Consider the following 24,546-nt stretch of genomic DNA (forward strand, 5'->3'; position numbering starts at 1 on the left):
AGGATAAAGGGAAATGGGTTTCCCAAATAAACAAGCATGAGGAGAAAGCTAGAGAACAAAGGAAAGGGGATTCCAAAAAAGTTTCCAAAACTTGGGTTCAAGTTATCAACAATTCCACTAATAGGGAAGGAGAAAAAACTACTACGTAAAGGGAGGTTTTAAGAAAATATTTGAGAGAATTTTTGGGTAAATTGTCTTAACTTGAGACAAAAAAACTTGTGTATTGTCTTAAATATTGTCTCTAAGTGGGTGTCTCAAAATTTATTGTCTTAAAGATTATTTTCTTAAAAAATTCTCTTAGGAGACAATTTCATTGGTGTCTCTCTAGAGACAGTAAATTTTTTATTTAAAGGTCATTTTTGTCTTTCTAGAGACAATATACAGAAATATCTCACCATTGAAGTAAATCAATATTAAAAAACATTTAATTAAAAATAAACTACAAAATCGTTAATTAATTCATGCTAGCACACAGTGGAATCGAACCACCAACCTCCTACTTGTAAGGCAGTCGTTGTTCCATTGAGCTAACACACTTTAAAGAATTATGGGAAGAGTTATGGCAATCCTGAAAGCTACATTTATAGCCATTGATTAAAAAAAAAACTCTAACACATGTTCTATAATCTTTATAAAAACTATAATCATGCAAACCATATTTTTAACTTACTAAAACTAGAAATTGCCCTAAAATGTGCAAAGGGAGGCGGATTATATCTCTAGAAAAAAATTCAAATCTTATATTAGTATACAGTTAAATGTTCATGTATACAGGCTATCTTGCTACAGTGGCATGTCCCTTTGTTGGGATTTCATTCCATGTTAATACTTCTTTTTCTTCATCTTCTTCTCCACACATGTATGTGTCTATTATTGTGTATATGCACCCATATAAAAGTCTATAATAAAATGTCTTGATTTCCAAACGTAAAACAAAAAGAATCATGATTTGTGAATCCACAATCTATGATTGAGTCATTACCAAAGAAAAAGAAATTAAATGGAGTGGATATATTCTCTTGCACCTTTGCAATCAATTCTCCATACTTAAAAGTTAATAGACCTGGAATATGTTTTTCCTTTGAATTTTAAGCTAGATAGATTCATGGCTCCATTCTAGCTCCACAATTATTCAAGGCCCTCTATGGCTTGGGAGTTCCATAACAGCCATTGTTTATGATAGTGAAGCATACTGATGACCAAGAACATGTGCTAAAAATGTCATCTATGTTGCTACTAAATGCAAAGATATATCATGACAATGAAAAGAACAACAACAAGTTTCTTATTAAACAAGTGGACGTTGATTATAAAAAGGAGAGGATGACATAATGGAACATGAACTACTCTTCAGTAGCTAGCGCCAAGAAACCATGGCACACACTCAACAAAATAGATTAGCATAACATGTGAAAAGTTGCAAACTATGAACTGTAAAGAAAAAGGTCAAAGAGCTGCTTACCACAATTTCTCCAGTAGGATCTATCCATCAGTATAGAGTACTTGCAAGAATAGCATCAATTAGACCAATTGTGTTGGTGATCACATCGAAGAAATGATCTTGAGCATATGCCTTCACAATCTCATTAGTAAAACTTCGACAATACATTACGAGGAACAACTTCACAAAAGTAACTAAAACCATAATTCCAACCACCCAATTCCATTTGCAACCATCTAAAGGTAAACCATCCTCCTGTGGAAATTTAGAAATAGAGTTGACAAAAGTTATCTCCTTGTATGCAAATTGGAAAAATACTCTGTCTCCCAAATACAATACACAAAATTTTGACCATGAGTTACATGATAGAGAAATCAACAATATGATATGAATCATGGAGAAGCAAATCCATGACTAATATGAGCTCAATATCAGGGTAACTTTTAAGAAAAGGAGTAGGATTATAACTGCGTAAAAAAATAAGAGTATGAAAAATGATTTATTAAAAACAAAATTGTAAGACTTAGCATACAAGTAGCTCTTGAGAAAGGTGCATGGGTTTTTGGTGTTTGGGTGTTGCAAGCCCATGCGTCCTTTTAATCTATATTCATAAGACTAGCATTTGTAAATAAAGTGGTACTTGCAAGAGTTGATGTCAAGATAGCATGGTTTTTACTAATGGCCATACAAGAAAACAAGTCAGAAAGATTTCAATCTATATTTGAAAAATAGAAAGCAATTCTTCCAGATATAAGAGAATATATAAAATCATAAATGCAGGGTTTGAAAACATAGTTTTCCTGTGAGTAATTATAGAAACTTCAAATGTAAAAATAAAATGTCCAAATAAATATTCTTATTTGACATTCATAATGAAAAATTCAGAGTATCTTACAGTGCACTCAGGCTCGCCAAACCTCTTTTCTAGTGAAACAACATCATTTTAGACCTACAAAATCAAGAGCATATAAATTCTATTAATGGCTAAAATGGAGTCCAAAAAATTCCTTGTTTAGAAAGAGAGTTCAGCTCCTGAGACTTGCAGAAAGATAAGTTGTGTAATCTGTGTCCAGTTTGATATCAAGGAGTCCAGGACCAAACTGCAACCAAAGAAATCATGGGTTGCATTGTACATGTATGAGGGAGACTAAGACCTCTAGTGCAAGATGTAACATGTAGATTCAGCCATGTTCTTTGGATGAAGTTTGCTTTTTGTTCATTCTCCTATCTTATTTTCTGTTTGCCTACAATGCTTTAATGATTTTGATAACTGTTCCACAACTTTCACTAAATTTGTGTGTAGGTGGAACTTTTATAGTTGTAGCACTCCAACACTGCAAGCTTGATTCTGCAACAGTTGTTGTTTGACTCTACCTTTCCTAGACTTGCACCGTCCAGCTAGAGAACAAATTATGAACTCAATTATAGCACAAATCTAACTCTAATTCTTTGTCAAGGGTTCATTCACTAGATTTCCTTGTTTGAGTTGGAATAGGAATTCAATTAGATCCAATTTAAGGCTCCATTTTCATGGATATCAACTTTTCATTGTCCTCCATTATTTATTAACAATCCCTGGAGAAGTAAACAACTTTGGAAATTACTAATAGTTATGAGATGTTTGCAAAGTGTCTCCTCTACATAGATACAATTTAGCTTTGAAAGTTGTCAATGTGCTCCACTTTATATATTTTTTTTAGTGGTCTAAAAAGTGTTATTATCTTTTATTTGGCTGATAGCTATAACACCTTTCTAAGACACTGTCATCATATTAGCTTTTACTTACGTGTGACTATCTGGGTCAAGAAGGCAACCTAGACAACATGAGACATAACGAATGCTACCTGATTTTACAAAATGGATTTGGTATAGATTTGATTTACATTTAGTGTCAATAGGAACACAAAATATTAAGCCATTCTAATATAAATACCTTCATATGGTTGAGATATCATCATTTCAATCTCAAGTGATGAGTGGCCAACCCAAGTAACAACACCAACAACGTTTAGGTCAATATCTACATGGATTGGCTTTTTTCAACACCATCTTGTCAAATGATGATGTCACTAGTAACATTGATCTTGTTGTGTTGTCCTCATCAGCACAGGTCTGCAAGAGAGGAAACCATTAAAAATATAATGTAAAATTTTCCACTTTCAACAAAACAAAAAATTCTTACACAGAAAAAATTACATTTGTAACTTTCCTAATAACATTTTTTATCAGTCTAAACAACAGTAAAAAATAAAGAATCACTTTCCTACAACAGATGGAAAATTTTAGGGTTATTGCTAATTTTATTTTCTTCCCAAAAATTTATTTGCAAGTGCCCATTTTTTAAGAAAAATGGTTCACCCAGACTCTCTAGCATAACTTTCTATTTCTTAAGTATTTGCCAAAATGTTATAGAAACATATTTAAAATCCTTAGAAACTTGAATATTTTGGCATAACATTTTATAGTTTCCATTTTAAGTATCAGTAAGATTCACCAACCTAAACAAATTCTCTATTGAAGTGGAATTTCATTACACTATGTAGGTCCTATTTGTCAGTCTCTCTGATTTGAATGCTTTTTAGGTTTTGAGGCAAGATCTTAGTGAAATTAAATATCAGTTTATTTCCTAATTGTTTTCTGGCATTTGGAACCATTTCATTTTGTCAAATGAATTAATTCTGAAAAGGGTAAATTAATAAATTATAAATATTTACAGTCAACAAAAAGAACTAATGAACTTGGGAAAGGTGGGCCTTGGTGGGTTCATGTGAGTCCATGAAAATTGTGGTGGAATAAGGCATGTTGTAGACCAACAATCATCTAAGGTTGTGTTGCAAACTTCACATTCCAAACATATTAACCATAAAATGGCCATCAGATTGGAAAACCTTTAAACATAAATTTTGCAAATAAAAAATCTGTAAACTCCAAACAAAAAAGACAATTAGGTTAAAAATCAAGATATTCCCTCCAAGGGCCAGCCAAATACAAACCACACAATGTTAAAACAAGCATCTAGTCCCTATGAGAAGGTTGCTTCTTAGCAACCAAGTCCATGGGGCTTCATGAGAGGTATTCCCAAGAATCATAAGAGTTTTAATACCTTGGTGACTAGTATTTGACACTCTATGGGGTCATGTTAAAATATTTTATTTCCAATAGGTGAGGCAACATTGTTTCTTACATGGAGTGAGCACCATCATAACCATGCAAGAGTCACCACACAAAAACTCCAAATGTTGCATGACAGAAAAATATGTTCTTTTTATTAGCTTGCTACCTTGAAGCAAAGAGGAAAAAGATGGGAGAGTTGAGAGTCAAGACAACCAAAGTTCTAGCAGCATGATGGCTTCATACCCAATTTATCTGTCAACAATTTCTTCACCATTTTCTCTTTGAGTCTTAACAAAATATAAAAGTGTCGGCTAAACATTGTTATCCTAGAAGGTGTCAAAAAATTCTTTGTGGGGCCTTCGCTCTGAGCCATTTTGTAACAATTTAGAAACTTAATATATCATGGAACAATTAGGTGTGGGAAGAAAAATATATTCCTCCATAGACGTGAGAAAGAGGGACTTTCCCTCTATTGTGATTTTTGTAGATACAGATTGTGTGAAATTGTCCAAATATGCAACCCCTGAAATAATGAAACCAATCCTAATCTACTGTCAGGTGTACGTGCTACTAGAATCTTGTTATTTTCATATGCTTTTAACATGAAGTAGAAACTATGTCTTGAATTAGGCAGCTTCCAGTCATTCAAGTAAACTTGACAAAAATGTGAAACGATTCAAAACATTCTATTTGCAAAAAAGTTGTATTTTAGGCTATTCTAGAAATACCCCAATCATACATACTTGTTGGTTCATCTATTTAATGATAGTTTCCATCTGATGCTTCCATTTTCAAACCTTAAAAATAGTTAAAGCTTTATTAATCTAAACCTTAATCAAATTGATAACTTGGAACCACTATCAAACATCTTGAAACAATTAATGGTAATGTTAAAATTTTAAATAAAAAGATGAAAATTTAATCATTTAACATTACCATTAATCACATAGAATTATTAGCGCCTTAGGGTTGAATATTAGGCTGCCCTGTTCATAAATTATTGTTTTTTATTAAATTTTGTTTCGAGCGTCCTTGGTTGCAATGTACAGAACTGGCCAACCTTGTACAAAACAAGCCCTTTTGGTGAAAAAATACTAGTTTGGTATAGAACCAACAGGTTTCATACACCCTACATTTGAATTAGGTCGCCCCGTTCATAAATTATTGTTTAAAAAAAAACAAAAAATTGCATTCAAAGGGTCCTTGGTTGCATTGTATAGAGTTAGCATGTTACGTACAAAACTTGCTGATTCAGTGAAAAAAGGTTGATCCAGTACTGAACCAGCCTTTTCCGATTTTGTGCCACCAGTGAGACCAGCTAGTTCCACCAGTTCTGGTCCAGTTTTGATAACTCAGAGAGACATGAGATGGGATGTTTCCAAATAAATGGGGATAATTTCGGTTTTTGGTGACACATGAGCACTTCCCCAAAAAAGTGGGGGTGCAGCCCCCCAATTAGCTTTTCCCAATGGCCTTTGTAAGAGGTAAAAGAACACAAAATAGTGTGATTGTTACAACTTACACGGAAATGTCAATATTTATTATGAACAGTATCGCCTTGTTGAGGACACTAAATTTTCCCATGACATTTCCTAAAATTTGGGGGATTTCTCCACATGTCCCAGGGATGCATTTACCCATCATGTGTTCCCGTGTCATAGAAACATGGTCACAGGGTTAAAAGTTATTTCATACACTAACTTCTAGACTGACAACAGATGAACTAAAGAATTTTTCATGTTCATGCAAGTAAGAAATGATAAATATCACATCTAAATAAACATTTGAACTACTAACAAAATTGACCTCAACAACCAAGGAGACTTTTAGATTCTAGAATCAGAACAACAATGCTCACCATTAAATAACACCCCTCCACAAACTTCTCTAGAAAACCAACCACCCATCTATCAGCATTTTCAACTCACTCACTGTGATGTGTTCCAGCTCTTGTGGCAACGATATGTAACTGCAAATGTACACATTTTTCATTAATAAGACTGAAAACTTTCAAAAATCCAACAAAAGTAGAGAATGATTATGACTGTGGTCTGCCTACTAAAATAAGGAATCCAATCAAATAACCATGTAAATTAATTGACTTAATTTACATCAACTCAAAAAAATACTTCAAGTGAAAAAGTACCAATCAAACAACATACCTTTTTCCCTAAACGCTCTTGTTGCTCCTTCACCTTCTAATGCAATTTATTTATGCTCATGTTGACCCTCAATTGCTTTTCCTGTAAAAAAAACACAACAATATCAATTACAACATTATCATAACTGTAAAGCTTATATTGCCTTTGTAAGGAAACACATGCCATCCTATAGGATGACAAACATAAACCCATAATTTCTTTCCCAAAGGCACAAGTACTTTTAAGCACAAAATGTCGCACATCCTCAACATTAGAAACAATTTAGTGTGCATTTCTTGGAAAATGCCTTTAGAGACCAATTAATTGTTACTCATATAGAAAAATCACCCATTATGCAATCTCTCATAATTTGCAAAAACCATGCCATGTTGCCATAAACACCATAAAAATCATTTATAAGTAATAGAAGGCTCCATATGTATTTAGGAAAACGGCTACAGAAGAAGTGCTATGGAATTATTTGGAGATTCATGATAAAGCTAATGATTGGAAGCCCAGAACACAAATGTCCTTGTTGCAAATCATACAGAAACGAAACAAATAAAGAGTTTAATATAGTCACAGTCAGAGATAATGAAGATAACTTGAGGAAGAACAAAAATTAAGAGGAGGGCATGGTAATATATTATATTATAACACTATCAAGCATAAAAAAACTACATCACATATCAATGTGGGACATAAATGAAGAAAGTTGAAGAGAAAATTGAAATCTGGTGCAGAAAGGAAATTTAGCTTGAATTCTTAATTGTCTTTCCCATTAACCAGTGAATATTAGACCTTTGTCTATTGGATAATCATGATCAATGATACCTAAGATATATGCTTTAGCATGTTGAGCAAAGATTGATAATATTAACCTCATCAAGAAGTCTTTGGCTAATTTGAATTTCAAAAGTTCAGAGCACTTTATAAGGTCTCTGAACTTCACAGATGATATTTCTGATCAGTTGTTAATTGGTAAATTTTATAACTTCACAACCTCAGTACTAAGTAGGTAATTAAATCTTTACATCTATCTCAATTTCTCTGTGTTTTTTAACTTTGAACTTTTTGAATTTGAAAAGTTCAAAGTTGCAAAACACAGATGAATTGTGATAGATGTAAATATTTAAGTACCTACTTAGTATTGAGGTTGTGAAGCTATAAAATTTACCAATGAACAACTGATCAGAAATATTATTTGTGAAGTTCTGAGACCTTATAAAATCCAACTAATTTTAAGTTGCAGGAGTAAACTGACCTTCACATAGCTGACTCCAAGGTCCTTCCTTGTGTAACCTTGAGCCAAGTTGCGCATTACATATTCATTGTAGTCTTTCAGCATGCACATTATGATATCTGATGTTGAGATACCCTCAGTACATTTTGTTTCCTTAAATTTTCCAATTGATTTGATCTAAAGAACATATGTTTTGAAAATTATTTTAGGCCAATAATGATTCATGAAATCACCAATTCAGAAACGTATAATATGATTTACCTTATAAATTGCAACTATTACTTACATATTCATACACATCATTGCCTGCTCCACTTGCATCATCATATCTGTAGAAAATAGCATAAAAACATTCAGATCAAAAAATGACTTGTTATCCAAAGGTACAAGAAGTTAAGAGTTGATTCTATAGGTTATGATCATTCCTGGCGCCACTTGAAATAAATCTTACTTGCATATCAAACCAAGTTATCATGCAAAAATATTACAAAAAATTCAATTCTTACATGAACATGGAAATTACAAAAACCCTTGTGGCTAATTAACATTGGGCATTCTTCAGGTAAACCAAACCAGGTACCTAATTAATACAGAAGCTTGTTGATTTATAGATGAAAAACTAGAATTATAGGTTAAGAATGGCTTATAGATTTATAGATTTATATATGAATGGCTTAATTGATTTGTGGATATTTCCCTCTCAGAGGGTTATACCATGTAAAACTTCCTGTGATGACCAAAGACCTATTTCTTTGTGGTGCTAGTTCCTGTGATTGCCCAAATATTGATTTCATCATGGCATCAAATTGCTTGTGAGGTTAACTCCTTTTTGTTCAAAGATTGAGGTAGCTTACAATAGCTACAATGTGCTTTCTTCTCCTTGTGAATTGTTGTTCTCTATTTTATGACAAGACTTGGTAGTTGTTGAGTCTTCAGTGAGATTTAGAACCATTATTTCCATTCTAGAATCAAACCTCTTGATCTTCTATTAATTGCTCTTAAAGATCCAATCCTACTCCCCATTTTCTGTAAAATCAGTGCATCATGGAATTTTGATTGTTCTATTGCATCAAAAGTAGTCCTTTAAGTTAGATATGTCTTTCACTTCATCAAAAAGTCTTTGTTGGCCTAAGATATAAAGATTTACCTCATGGCCATCCATTTAAAATGTGGTATTGGTAACAAAATTTTGATTTTATCACGCAATCACTACCTTACCTAATTAGAGTATAGAGCATTCATATGTCACTTTAAAAGAATAGTCGTCGGAAAAGTTGAAATTGATCCAGATCGTACTACCTTAATAGTTGAGTGGATAAGTTGGATAGCATGATGCAACAAAGAAGCTGCAAGTCCATACGAACTTCAGTGTGTCAAAATAAACCTTGCAAAGAGTCTTCGACGAAGCATATAAAGCATAGACATTCGTGATGTTCGTCCTTCATGTTTGGCAGCGGTCATTCCAGGCTTTAGCGATTTCTTCATTGTCAACTTACTAGATAGTTGATTAATTATATAAACTTTGATAGTTTGGTGATGTTTACTTGTGTAAAGTATTAAATAAAGTATGAAATGTAATTATTTTTTTAGATTTGACATAAAATTTGTTAAACAATAAGTTATTTTATTTATATAAGATCATATTACCAGTATAGATTTATTTTTAATCTAAATTTAGTAGTTATTATCAAGAATCAAATTTTTTTGGGTGCAAATTTTTTTAATACAAAATTTTAAAGATTTAGTAGTTGCTACAAAGAATCAAATTATTTTGTGTAAATTTTTGAATACAAAATTGTATCTTTCTCATTCATTGATAGATCATAATGGACCTGTAGTGGTTCTTTTTCTCTACATATACATAATGTGCATTTTTTTCATGGTTTAAATTTTATTTTTGAAAATTACATATATTTCGACCAATTTCACCATTGCTTCCACTCTCAAGTGCTCCATAGGTTGGTTAAGAAAAATCCTGAGTTTTTGTGCTTTCGTTGGTATCACAGTTTCCTTCTAAGGCATGGATGACCTCAATTAATACAATGTTGATCTCATGAGATGATGGACAAACAATATATTCTAAGATAAATTATCCACCTCCAAAATCTTATTGTAATAAACTAATCATAAAATAATGTTACAAATAAATTATAAGAATATTTGTAATCAATATTTGTATGATTAGTATAATTATATTAATAAATGTAGTTGATATAAACTTTTTATAAATATATATGAAACATATTAATAATTATTAAATATATAGTAAGAATTTAACTTCAATGTTAAATTCTTATATTAAAATCTTAATATTATAATCCCAATATTATAAATCAAGATTAGAATTTATAATATTGAAAATTTTGTATTAGTGTTTAATAATAAAATTATAATATTAAACCTAGTAGAATTAATATTACATTTATAATATTAAAATTAATATTAAAATTAGTAAACACAATATTATAAACTCTAATGTATACAAATTTTATTATAAATCTTTTCTATTACACATTTAGTATTATAAATTTATTATTAAAAACCCTAATATTAATTCAATATCATAAACTAAACCAACTATAAAAATATTTTTAAAATAATCTACTTTCAGATATATTAATAATACTATTAATAATACTATGATATGATCGGCACGTATCGAAAGAAATTGAAAAACAGATAAAATAGAAAAGCAAATATTACTTTTAAGATAAAAAAAACAATATTTCATGTTATAAAAATGTTAAATAAGTTTTTTTTGAATTAGAAGCCGAGAACCCCCAGTATTAACCATTTCTTTAATCAACGTTTCGAATCCCAATCGTGATCCATCATCAAGACAAACTTGAATGAAGAAAGAAGAAGAGTTCTAATGAGGGTTTAAATAGTTTTTAATAGAGATATGTCTCCTATTGTAGTAGACATGTCTGCTATAATAGCAGACATATCTCTATTAAAAACTATTTAAACCCTCATTAGAGCTCTTCTTCTTTCTTCATTCAAGTTTGTCCTGATGATGGATCCCGATTGGGATTCCAAACGTTGATTAAAGAAATGGTTAATACTGTGGGTTCTCCGGCTTCTAATTCAAAAGATTATAACAGACATATCTCTATTAAAAACTATTTAAACCCTCATTAGAGCTTTTCTTCTTTCTTCATTCAAGTTTGTCCTGATGAGGGATCTCGATTGGGATTCGAAACGTTGATTAAAGAAATGGTTAATACTGTGGGTTCTCCGGCTTCTAATTCAAAAGATATAAACCACAAAAGTCTTAAATCCAGAATGTTAAATAATATTATATATAACTATAAAAAATAAATTTAAAATAATTAAATTATATCATTAAATTAACAATTCTTCAAAAAAAAAAATTAAAGATCAAAATAAAATCCCAATACATTAATAATAATGTATATTTATCCAATTATTAAATGAATTTATCCATTTATTAAATAAATATTTTATCTACATACCAAAATAATAGTGAATTAATTTGAGAAAATCTTAATCCGCTTAAATTTAACACATACCAAAACAATAGTAAACTACTTAAATAAAGTTCTATCAAGTTCTATCCATTTAGATTGAAGAACCTCCCAAAAGTGGGGTAACAAATTGTCAGGTATTACCCATAACAATCCCAATCAAAATAATAGTGAATTAATTTGATAAAATCTTAATCCACTTAAATTTAACACAAGCCAAAACAATAGTAAACTACTTAAATAAAGTTCTATTTTAGATTGAAGAACCTTCTAAAAGTGGGGTAACAAATTGTCAGGTATTACCAATAACAATCCCAATCAAATACGACACAGGAAGCTATAAAAGGGTAACACCTGATAATTCCATACACCTACTTTTCCCTGTTATTGCATGTGAAGCTTCCTGCGCTATCTAATTACCCAAATTTCATTCCAAACCATGTCTAACCAAGAGGCTGATGCACTCGGTACCCGTGTTGGAAATCTGAACATCCACGCAGACCGGCGGTAATCACAGGAGAAGAATCTCTTTATCATTTTGCAAGCTGTTAAATTCGAGAGTTCTCTGAAATTGTGATCTGTTTTGTAGGAATAGTATGAAAATGTAAATTTCTTTATAGATTTAAAGTATAATATAAAGTATAAATGGTATAGGAGTAAAGTATGATTTTGGAGTTTGGTTTTTTTTATATTAATATAGATTTATTTTAAATATAGATTTAATCTAAGTCGAATAAGGATTAACATGAGCCAAGGCATCTATTTTTTTTGGGTGTAATTTTGTTTTATGAATAAGTATTTTTTAAATATTTTATATAGTTATTTATTTTTAATTATTTTAAACTTTTCATTTTTTTAATATTGTTAAAATTTCAACTTTGATGATAAACTAACAAAATTAAAAATCTGGTTTCAACTCAAAAATTATTGAAAACATTTTCTTTTAATCCATATAGAAAATTAAATTTGTGAAAATTAACCAAAAAAAATTCCAAAAAAAGGATTTTGTGGATAGGATTTTAGCAGCATGGCTGGATTCATAGGGTGTGGAGACAACAGCAGGGTTTTAACAATCAAAACCTACACTCTTGAATTTCAGCAAAGAAGACAATTCCCGGAAGTGCAGATTAACTAACTGTTTGTTTCGATTCATCAGGTTTTGGTATTTTGTTTGGCTTTAATATAAGTCAATTGTTTTTGGTTTTTTTTTTTGTTAAATTATGGAAATTTTGACAAGATTTTGATAAAATCTAGTATAAATTTTTGTAAATTTAAGTTATAGTTGTTAAACTTAAAACTGAGTGTTTAGAAATTTTTAATGGTGCTGAATCTATTTCCATTTTAAAATGCTGAATCTATTTCCATTCTAGAATATTTTTATTTTTAAGATATTTTAAATGTTCTTGCCATGCTCACTGTTTTTAAAATTCTGGGCAGTGATCTTTGAATGCAACTGGTGGGCAAGGTCGCAATAATAACGGGAGGAGCATCTGGCATCGGAGAAGCCACCGTTCGGGTCTTTACAAAGCATGGAGCCAAAGTCATAATCGCAGACATTGCCGACGCAGCTGGGAAAAAGCTGGCCGAATCCCTTTCTCCTCCCGCAATTTTCATGCACTGCGATGTGACCAATGAGCAAGACGTGGGCGCGGCGGTGGATTTGGCCGTAGAGAAACACGGTCAACTGGATATAATGTTTAACAACGCAGGAATAATAGCTCCAGGTAAAAGCGTAGCAGAGTATGACATGGATCAATTCGATCGAGTGATTAGGGTAAACGTGAGAGGAGTAATGGTGGGCATGAAGCACGCCGCGCGCGTGATGATTCCGCGGAAGAAGGGAACCATAATCAACGCTGCCAGCATTAAAAGTGTTATAGGAGGACTTTGTCCATACGACTACACCACCTCCAAGCATGCAGTGATAGGGCTGACGAGGAACGGGGCAGCTGCGCTTGGGAAATACGGGATCCGAGTCAACGATGTGTCTCCTTATGGGCTGCCCACGGATCTTAACGTTGGGTATTTCAAGAAGGAAGGCGATCCCTCCGCATTTTCTAAAGAAGTGGATAAGCCCGCTGTGGCCGACTTCTGCACCAAAGTTGCCAACTTAGAGGGAACGGTTCTTACAGCGGAGGATGTTGCAGAGGCAGGTCTGTACTTGGCGATGGATGAGTCTAAATATGTGAGCGGGCATAACCTCGTTGTGGACGGAGGAATCAGTGTTGTCAATCACGCCTGGGGAACCTACCGATGATAACTGAATACTACTATTTGTTAATGAAATTAGCTCAGAGTCGAGTGGTAGTCCTACTATATAAATACCCCTGCTTCATCTCCTGGTTTTGGATTCCCTCTGAAATCGTTGTGACTTCTTAGTAACGTAGCCCTACGATATAAATAATTGTGGTTCACCACTCCGTAACACTACGATATAAATAATTGCGGTTCATTGCTGGTTCATTTGATGGTTTTGGTCGCTTTCGTTAACTTGTAACAAGTCCTTTTGGCATTACATATTAATAATTATATATGATCGTAACTTGCTTGTCTTCCCTTCCTTTTATTTTTTATTTTTTAGTTAGGTTAGTAAAATGCCCAGACTCTAATCTTAATACTCAACAAAGTGATGTAATATTTAGTTCGATTTTATTAAGCGATGAGAGTTTTCTTACTGGTCATTGTATGAGATTCAATAATTCTTTATTTTTGTGGCATTGTATGAGATTCAATAATTCTTTATTTTTGTCGCTGTTCATAGTTAGATTTTGTGGAAACCATTTTTTGTTATATTATATTTTTTAAATATTCAACAACGTGCTATAATATTTTGTTAGATTTTATTAAGTAATCAGAATTTTCTTTGTGGTTATGGTGGTCCTCATGGTATGTGATTTAAAAAAAAATATACTTTATTATTTTATTATTTGGGTCATTATTGTATTATTTTACATTTCCCAAAGTTATATTGTATTTTTTTAAATATTCAACAATGTGTTATAATATTTTGTTAGATTTTATTGAGTAACAAGAATTTTCGTGGTGGTCATGGTATGTGATTTAAAAAGGTATTTTTCATTTTATTATTCTGGTCATTGTTGTATTATTTTACATTTTAAAAGTTTTAGTTAGAATTAGACATCACTTGATTAATTAATTGATAACAAACTTAGCTACTGTCTTTGGGCTTGGTTGATGTAAGGCTTTCGGGAGATGAGTGCGACGGGCACCGGCGAGTCGTGCACGAGAGCGGGCGGGCAGGCGGGCGCACGGGCGCGCGGAGGAAATGTGTGACGGGCGCGACATTTTGTGCGGAGAAAATGCGACGTTAGGGAAAACACTTATGCGACTAAGTGTTGGAGCGTACACATATATATGCGATATTAAGTGTATGCAAGCCGACTTGTAATGGAAGATAGGTGGGCATGCGTTAGTGGTTTTGGGGGTTGGCCATGGGGCTGCACACCCCATGTAAACCCACGTTGATAATGGTATATATTAGTGGAGCTTGAGGCTCATTTCATCATCAAACAAACTCTCATCATCTCTACGCATAAAGAAGAGGGGTAAAATCTGCGCAAGGAGAGATAGGAGATGCGCATATCTCATGTGCTTTATCTAAGTGCAGATTTGATATATTCTTGTGTCGGTTGAGGTGTAGGCAAGTGTGTCGGGGTTCGGTTTTGTATGCAGATTTGTGAAGGACTTGGTAGAGAGGAATAAGTGGCTCGGGTGAGCACTTCTCTTTGTGCAAGGGTGCACATGTTTGTAAAAGCAGGTTGCTTATCTTTTAAATTTGTGAGACTTGGTTCAGCCAAGACACACTTGTGTTGTAAATCTGATATTCTTAATAAAATTGTCGGGCAGACTCACATTACGGGGAGTTGCCCCTCCTCTTTATACTTGTTGCAATTGTTATTGTTCTCGGTATAATTGCATGATGATAATGAATGAGTATGGGCTTCATTAAGTATAAAGGATAATTGCTTTTACTTAGTTGCGAAACACAAGCTAAGTATGTTAATGTGAAAGTAGGCGTAGTCCACAAATGTTAGTATTGGTGAAAAGAAAGCGTTCGGTGGTGCCGCACCTTGCTACAAGCGGTTGGAAGACTACCGCAGGTGTAGGGGCGTGACAGGTGGTATCAGAGCTTCGGTTCGATGAAGCTGTTGAGCAAGGGTTGCTCGTGACAGGTACTTGCAGGTGAAGGAAACCGTTTCACACGAAGTGGAACAAGGGTTGGTTTAGGTTGCAGGTGACTCGGTGAACATGGAGAAGGCTGAAAAGGCAGTAATGGTAGATGAACCTATGAAAGGTGAATCTAGCCATAGTGCAGTTAAGGCTCTCCGGTACGAAGTATTGGAACATATGAGTCGATGGAGTTCTGAATGGGTTTCGATGAAGGCCGAGAACATGAAGATTCGAGAGAGCTATTCGGAACTAAAGAAGGAACTTGAAGAACTCAAGAGCCAATGCGGAAGTACGACAGATGTTGAACTTAGTGAACTTGATGAGGAGATCCAACGAAGTGGTCTTGGTCTTCAAGAGCTCTTTGATGAAAGAGCCCGGTTGAGGGATGAAAGAGCCCGGTTGAGGAAGGAAAGTGCCAGGGTGGAATTCGAAATCAAGCAAATCGAGGAAGAGATAAAGAAGAAGCTTCTTGGTAAGAAGGTTGTTGTGATTGGGCAGGAAGAGCTCAACTACATTGACAGGTTGGGAACTCACTACCGAGAGCATCCAAAGGACATTCCGAAGTTTAGTTCTATGAACTTGGTCAGTGGACACTTGGTTGGTGCACTTGAGCAAGATGCGATGAAGGGCAGCTTGAAGAGAGTCAAGCTGGACCAGGATTGGGTTGCTTAGAGGAGCCAAGCAAGGAGGTGAAGTACCTTAGGAGGAATGTCAAGGTGGAGCATGAGCCAATCGACACTTCTGAGGCCGAATTCTTGAAGAAGGTTGCTGATGTGAGGCGCAAGACAAAGCCAACAGAGGGAGGTGATTCCTTGAAGCTAAGTTTTGTGCAGGTAACCATGAAGGGCAAGAGATTTGCAACTTTGGTGGATACGGGGGCTACTCATAACGTCATAAGCAGGAAGGCAGCAAAGTCTTTTGGGAAGAAATCAAAGATGGAGATGGAATGGAGTGCTTTAAAAGTAGTCAACTCTACCATTAGAGCTGTTGATGGGGCATTGAAAGACACTCAGGTGAAAGTAGGATCGTGGTTTGGAAAGTTGGACTTGAGAGTTGTGGACATGGATGATCATTATATGGTGTTGGGGCTGGACTTTATGGAGCTTGCACAAGCCATACCAATGGTGGACCGAGACATTCTCTTGATCACAGCTGAAGGGAAGACCATGATGGTACCGATGAATAGAAGAAGTTGCTTGGGGTATAGACCAAGGATGGCTTCTATGACTTTGTATCCCAAAGATCCGAATGTGAAGCATGAGGATGTGGAGCAAAGAGGACTTAGGAGTGTGACTCAAACAACGAAGGAAAGGAAGCTTGTTGACTTCGTTGCAAGAGCTGGAAAGGAGAAAGAAGGAAGTGAGAAGAAAACCTCACAAACATGGAGACACTTGTTGGGAGCATCTTCTACTGATGATCTTCACAATGGAGCTACAAGTGAAGGGAGCCCGAGTGCTACTTCAGAGGCAGTGGTTGATTAGGGTTATAGAGGTAGAGATCCTGCCGGGATAGTGGACTTTTGTAGATATGCTATGGGCATATATGACTTTCAGTTGACAAAGAACAAGCTAGGTGAGCTTGGATGTACATGTGAGGAGATTGAAGCTGTGCATAGATACTTGAGGACACAACATCAATCTGACACATGGGTGGATGAGAGTCAGGGAGGAAACTTCCTGGCCTTCCTTTCTCTATAGATAACCTTGGAGGAAGGTTGGTGTGGAGGCCTTGATAGGGAGGAACCACACCAACTTTGCAAGGGGCCTTGGATGAGGCTTCTTTATGACAGGTGCAGACTCGGATGCAGATGGCCAAAGGTTGAGATGGAGTCTACATGGGTTAGACATCATGGGCAGCTAGAGTCATGGACATCAGGTTGGTTATATGGAGCATGTTGCAGATGAGATGGAATTTCCATGGACCTAAGCATGGGATCATTGATAGATTCTTGATGAGTTCAAGATGTAGCAGAAGTCGGGAGAAGACTTGTGATGGCATAAGGATGTGCATTCTTATGGTTTGGACGTATGGTTGGACTGATCACCTGACTAGTTCGAGTCATGAGGGGTACCAATGTGCAGAGATATGTTGGCATTAGTCGAGACATGGTGACACATATGTGTTGGCATCTGACAGGGAGACTACATGGAGGAGGGACACATGATGAAGACAAGAGGTCAGCAATCAAGGATCAAGAAGATATCTGATGGACAGCATACCGTGGAGGTGCACACCTTGGTATGGTGAGCTTGGTGGCAGTTGGTCATTGAGCCAGGACATAGTGGAGAAGAGTCTCTATATATGTTGCAAGGATGTTTGCCTTGCGAAGATGAGTTCACATCACGGATGAGTGATGATCTTGATGGATGGCTACCGGGATGGTATGTTGTTGAGGACGACAATGATTTTAGGTGGAGGAGGATGTAAGGCCTTCGAGAGATGAGTGCGACAGGCACCGGCGAGTCGTGCATGAGAGCGGGCACGCAGGCGGGCGCACGGGTGCGCGGAGGAAATGTGCGATGGGTGTGACATTTTGTGTGGAGAAAATGCGACGATATATGTGACGTTAGGGAAAACACTTATGCGACTAAGTGTTGGAGCGTACACATATATATGTGATATTAAATGTATGCAAGCCGACTTGTAATGGAAGATAGGTGGGCATGCGTTAGTGGTTTGGGGGTTGGCCATGGGGCTGCACACCCCATGTAAACCCACGTTGATAATGGTATATATTAGTGGAGCTTGAGGCTCATTTCATCATCAAACAAACTCTCATCATCTCTACGCATAAAGAAGAGGGGTAAAATCTGCGCAAGGAGAGATAGGAGATGCATATATCTCATGCGCTTTATCTAAGTGCAGATTTGGTATATTCTTGTGCCGGTTGAGGTGTAGGCAAGTGTGCCGGGGTTCGGTTTGTATGCAGATTTGTGCAGGACTTGGTAGAGAGGAATAAGTGGCTCGGGTGAGCACTTCTCTTTGTGTAAGGGTGCACATGTTTGTAAAAGCAGGTTGCTTATCTTGTAAATTTGTCTAAGTGTGAGACTTGGTTCAGCCAAGACACACTTGTGTTGTAAATCTGATATTCTTAATAAAATTGTCTGGTAGACTCACATTATGGGGAGTTGCCCCTCCCCTTTATACTTGTTGCAATTGTTATTGTTCTCGGTATAATTGCATGATGATAATGAATGAGTATGGGCTTCATTAAGTATAAAGGATAATTGCTTTTACTTAGTTGTGAAACACAAGCTAAGTATGTTAATGTGAAAGTAGGCGTAGTCCACGAATGTTAGTATTGGTGAAAAGAAAGAGTTCGGTGGTGCCGCTCCTTGCTACAAGCGGTTGGAAGACTACCGCAGGTGTAGGGGCGTGACAGGTTGGCTCTTACACGATAGTTCATTTATCGATCTTATTCTCGCCTTCAATGGCTCTTAAGTTATTTGGGTTCTGTTTGAAACTCCATTATTTCTCATGATTACAGTTAAATATCCCTATTATGATTACATTTAATAAAAACATAATACATTTTTTAAGTTTGTCTATTAAGCCGCATGATGGAGCTCTTGAGGCCTTAGGGCTTTTGAGAAAGAAATCCATGCAAAGGCCATGCACAGGGTTTCCATGGAATTTTTGTTCAAATAAATCAATAAACTGGTTTTCACCAAGATTTCCGTACAAAAGGCACTCCAATTTCTCATTTTGTACAATCAAGGGTTTAAATTATTCCCATGTCATTCGACCTCACTATAATAAAATTACACAAATTAATCTTTTCCCAGCTATGATTGTCTTAATAATTGTTTATCATGCTTTTCCTCGAACCAACAAAAGCACCGCACATACATTCGTCAGTTATACAATATATCATGCAAGTGCTCCAATTGAATTGGTTTTAATCACTTTTCGTTTTGACTCCATTTGGGAATTCATATTGAAATATACAGTTATCTTTGTAAGCTGAGGTCTCCTCGTTGATTATTTTCATTTGCATATGTTATCGAGCCATGCACATTTATTTAATATATTTATGTCTTTCGAAGTCCTTTTGTTCGAGTTAGGGTATTAATATAGTTTTAGGCCATTTGTGTTTTCCAGCGAGGTTGATTATATCTGTATATCATTGCATTTCTTATTCCCTATTTGAGTCGTTGTCTTATCTTATTTTTCTTAAAAAGGCTCAGTCTTGTTAATGAATTAATGGACGATGCCATGCTATTTGTCACCTACGTGTAATAAGTAATTAAATAAATATGTTGCAAAATATTTTTCTTTAATCGAAATAAAGGTGGATGTAGTGGTAAAGGGGGAACAAATAGAAATGGGAAATGATACCAAGAATTTCAGCCCATTTCAATGCTACCTCAAATTTAAGAGAGTTGTTACACTTGGAGATGGAAAATTTATTAGGGTTTCCTAAAAATATGGCACAACTTCAACCACAACATCCCTTGTTCCAATAACTTTCTTCTAGAGGCATTCCTATCCATCTACATGCATTTTCCTCATTGGTGAATATAAATAATGATGGCCGAGAACAAGATATCCTTGAACAACAATTGTTTTCAATGCAAGGTTGGCCTAATAGTTACCAACCCATCTATTCAAAATGCAACAAGAAAATCTAGTTTTGAATTTCCATTGGTGAAACTAGATTAAAATTCAAATTTCAATTTCAGTAGAATACTTGGAGGTAGTTAACTGAGGTGACATGGCTCTTCTCACTCACTTAACTCAGTAAATTAGAGTTGGAGACACTTGAGTTTAGTTCTACATGATTGATTGCTAATTTGTAGTAGTCTATTTCAGTTACTTTGAGTTATTGTGAGTTTAAATAGTTCTAACTATCAGAAAAACTAGTGGAGGTCAAGTTGTGGGTGTGAAACTTTAATCACACTGAGTGATCAACTACTTAATTGATCAATTAAACCAAAATAATTGTTGTATGTAGAGAATTCAAGTTACCTAGTTGGGATTGGAGTTCAAGGGTAGTGTATTATCAGTTGTAAACTAATCCAAGTTGTACAGGTGGTGCATGCAGTAAAACGATTGACCTATGGTAATTGAGAAATTTCTTGGTGTGAAATTCCTAATAATAGTGATAATTTCCCAAGGGGATAGTGCAAGGAAATAGGAGATTGGGAAGGCTTGAAATTTGCTAAGTGTTGAGTCAGGGTGAGTCAATTAGGTAGAGAGATAGTCTATACAGTTGCAAGGTGTGCTTGGGCTTGAGCACACATTGTATTTCTTTTCTATTCTCTGATTAATGCAATATAGATAGTACGGGATTTTGAGTAGATTATTTCCCCTAGATAAATCGCTTTGTATGTTTGATGTTTCCTTTTTCATGTAAATGATTCTTTTTTTAGATGTTGAATTAACTTTCACATATCAGTAAAGTAGCTTCCAGTCTTGTGATTTAGTAAATTTTATGAGTAGTTTTGAATCTACACATTAATTTCAACATGGTATCAGAGGTAAAAAAACTATAGAGAAGAGATTTCAAAGTTGTCATTGCAGGGGAATCAAATTTGAAGATCAAGTTGTAGCTTTTATTCAAGACTGTGAAGATGGATTTCAGTGGACTAAGGCTCGAGTATTCCCTTGAGGGAATCTCAAATTATGTTGCATGGAAGGATCGGTTGGAGTAAGTACTGGAGGATAATGGGTTGAAGGAGTTCTTTGATAATGATATTCCGAAACCAGTAGGAGTTGATGCTCAAAATATAGCAAAATGCAAGAAGTGTGTTTCCAAGGTGAGGAGGATCACATTGGAAGGAGTATGATACCATATTGTCTCTAATATCCATGGGAAAGAGACTTTGTATGTAATGTCGAAAGAGCTGACAGATTTGTTCCAGAATAGTAGTGCCCACTCGAAATTGGCACTCAAGGAAAAGCTTTGAAATATCAAGATGAAGAGGAATGAGACCATTCCAAAGTCCCTGAGAAGGTTCACACATTGTCATGATGAACTTGTTCAAGTTGGTGTTACTGTAGAAAAAAATGGTTTGGTGTGCCTAGCTCTTCTATGCCTTCCAAGAGTTGGAACAACTACCAAGATTTGTGAATAGGAGGGAGAAGCTACCAAATTGGGAATGCTTGTTATCTTATTTGGTATAGGAGGAGATACAGTGTAGCACCAGAGATGGGACCTCATTTAAGCGTGAGGATGAGGAGAGTTATGCCTTGGCTAAAAATGAAAAGAAAGGGAAAGGGAATAAATCCACATCCAAAGCAGATTCAAGTCAAGGGTTTAAGAAGAAAGACTTGCCCAAAATCAAGTGCTTTCATTGTCATGAATGGTGATATGCAATGATGTGTCCACACAATAAAGAAAGAAACAAGACCGTAAGAGTAGCAGCGGGTGAAGCGTTTCCTTCACAATTTGAACTTGATTTTACCCTCATTTCATGCATGACAAGCACAAGGATGGGTAGTCTGTGGTATCTTGACAGTGGTGCCTCATTCCACATGACAGGAAACAAATATTGTCTCAGTGACTTGGAGGAGAAGGATCTCCAAGAAGATTCTAGTTTCCATAGCTGTGTTGGAGGACCGTACCTACAATGTGATATTCAACAAAGGGAATAATTTTCTGAGAAATATTTCCACGAGACAAGTAAAGAAGATCGAGATTCAAATGAAGAAACTCTACAAATTAGATGTGGAAGACTGTGCAACATTGAGCACAAAAGAAGAGAAGGTGCAGAGCTGAGATGGTGAATTATGGCATAAAAGACTCGACCATTTTCATCATGGCACTTTGAAGATCATGTAGAAGATTTCTATAGGCCTCCCCAAGGGAGAACTAGAGTAGTGGGATACATGTAAAGGGTGTACATTGGGGAAGTATACAAAATCCACCTTCAATTATCGAAATAGGAGGGCAAATGCAACCCTTGAAAGGATCCACTGTGATATATGTGGACCTTTCTCAATAGCCTCTACCAAGCACAAGTATTATGTTATATTTGTAGATGGTTTCTCATGGAATTGATAGATCTAGTTCATGGACAAGAAAGGCCATACATTCTCCAAATTTGTTGAGTTTAAAGAACTTGTTCAGAAAGAGACTGATAAGAAAGTCAAGGCTCCCAGGAGCAATAACGGTGGTGAGTATCTGTTGAATGAGTTTAAATTTTTTTGTGGAAAGGAAGGAATTCGATTAGAGTTGACAACACCCCATAACCCACAATAGAATGGGGTGGATGAGAGGAAGAACAAAATTTTTGTGGGAGAAACATGAGCGATGTTGCATGACAAATGTATACTTATATACTTGTGGGCTGAAGCATGTGACACAATGGTCTATTTGCACAACAAGAGCCCTCACGAGATTCTTGGCATGAGTACACCAGAGGAAGATTTTTCAAGAAACTAGATGTGTTACACTTTAGGATCTTTGGCTCATCAATTGACTATCATGTTTCCAAGGAAGCAAGGAAAATGTTAGAGTCAATAACATAGTTGGGAATATTTGTGGGGTGCACAAAAACATCTCACAACTATCAGGTGTAATTTCCACCTGTCAGGATGATAGTGGTTAGGAGGGATGTGAAGTTTGATGAGGAGAAGGAAATGAGGTTTTCTCTTGAGAGGGAGCTTTAGTTGTAGCCTGATCAGGAACTTTTGGCTCCAGAGGAAGAACCTCATGAAGTTGTGGAGCATCTACAAGCAAAGGAGTAGAAAGTGGAGACATCCATTGAAGGAAGGAAGTGAACGAGGGAAGCTAACAGATTATTGCAGGATGTTAGATAGAATGTGGGAGTGACCACTTCATAGCATAGGAAGAGGTAGTTACCGGATCGGTACACTGGCTACATGGCTCTGATGAGTGATATGATAGAGATAGAGCCATCCTCATTCAAGGAAGTTGTAGAGAAAACAATATGGGTTGATTCTATGGTAGAGGAATATGATTCCATTGTCAAAAGAAATGTTTGGGAAGTAGTCCAAATACCAACAGACAAATTTGTGGTGGTTCGAGATCGATTTAGAGGGAAAAACATGTAGCAAATGGGAGGATAGAGAAACACATGGAAAAATTTGCGGCCAAGGTGTTCTCTGGAGGGAATTGATTATGAGGAGACATTTGCTCTAGTATCAAGGTACTCATCCATTAGGTCAATTTTAGCACTCTCAATGTAGATGGGGTGGAATATCCATCAAATGGATGTGAAGACAACATTCCTCAATGGAGTTATTAAGGAGGAGGTGTATATTGAGCAACCAGAGGGGTTTGGGCCTTTGACAAAGAGTCACATGTGTGCAGTCTCAAGCAAGCATTGTATGGGATAAAGAAAGCATTGTGTGCTTGGTATAACAAAATCGATAACTATCTCACTCGTTTGGGCTTCACCAAAAGTGAAGCAAATGCAAACCTTTATCACATTTTGGCAGAAGGTAAATTATTGATTATTGTTTTATATGTCGATGACATGATCCTTACTAGTGATGAGTAGTTGATCAGATCTTGTAAGGAGGACCTTGCAATAGAGTTCAAGATGAAGGACATGGGCCTCATGCACTACTTCCTTGGATTGGGAGTATATCAAGGAGATGGCGAACTGTTTTTCTCTAAGGGAAAGCATGCTAATGATATAATTCAGAGGTTTTGTATGGACAAGTACAAAACCTTGGAGACTTCTCTAGTAGGAAACTAGAGGAAGGACGATGCTACCTCAGGTGAAGTAGTGGGGGATACCATTTCTAGGCATCTTGTGGGTTCACTCATGTATTTGGTGAACACATGACCAGACATGTGTTATTCATTTAACCAGCTTAGTCAAGCAATGGTCAAGCCAACCAAAATGTATTGGAGGGCATCAAAGCATGTGTTGAGATACCTCATATGAACTACTCAATTTTGTCTTTGGTACAGACGAATAGAGGGAGTGAATATGAAAGGCTTCATAGATGCAG

The 24,546-nt window shown here is 35.6% G+C and overlaps 1 pseudogene; it reads left to right on the forward strand.

Moving 5' to 3' along the window:
* The first annotated feature begins 11,866 nt into the window (after positions 1 to 11,866).
* On the forward strand, positions 11,867 to 13,684 carry LOC149139745 (zerumbone synthase-like; annotated as a pseudogene).
* Positions 13,685 to 24,546: the final 10,862 nt, after the last annotated feature.

The sequence above is a fragment of the Pinus tabuliformis genome, chromosome X, assembly GCF_031772625.1.
Source record: "Pinus tabuliformis cultivar Carrire ecotype Pingquan chromosome X, CPIR1, whole genome shotgun sequence".
Lineage (NCBI taxonomy): Eukaryota > Viridiplantae > Streptophyta > Pinopsida > Pinales > Pinaceae > Pinus > Pinus tabuliformis.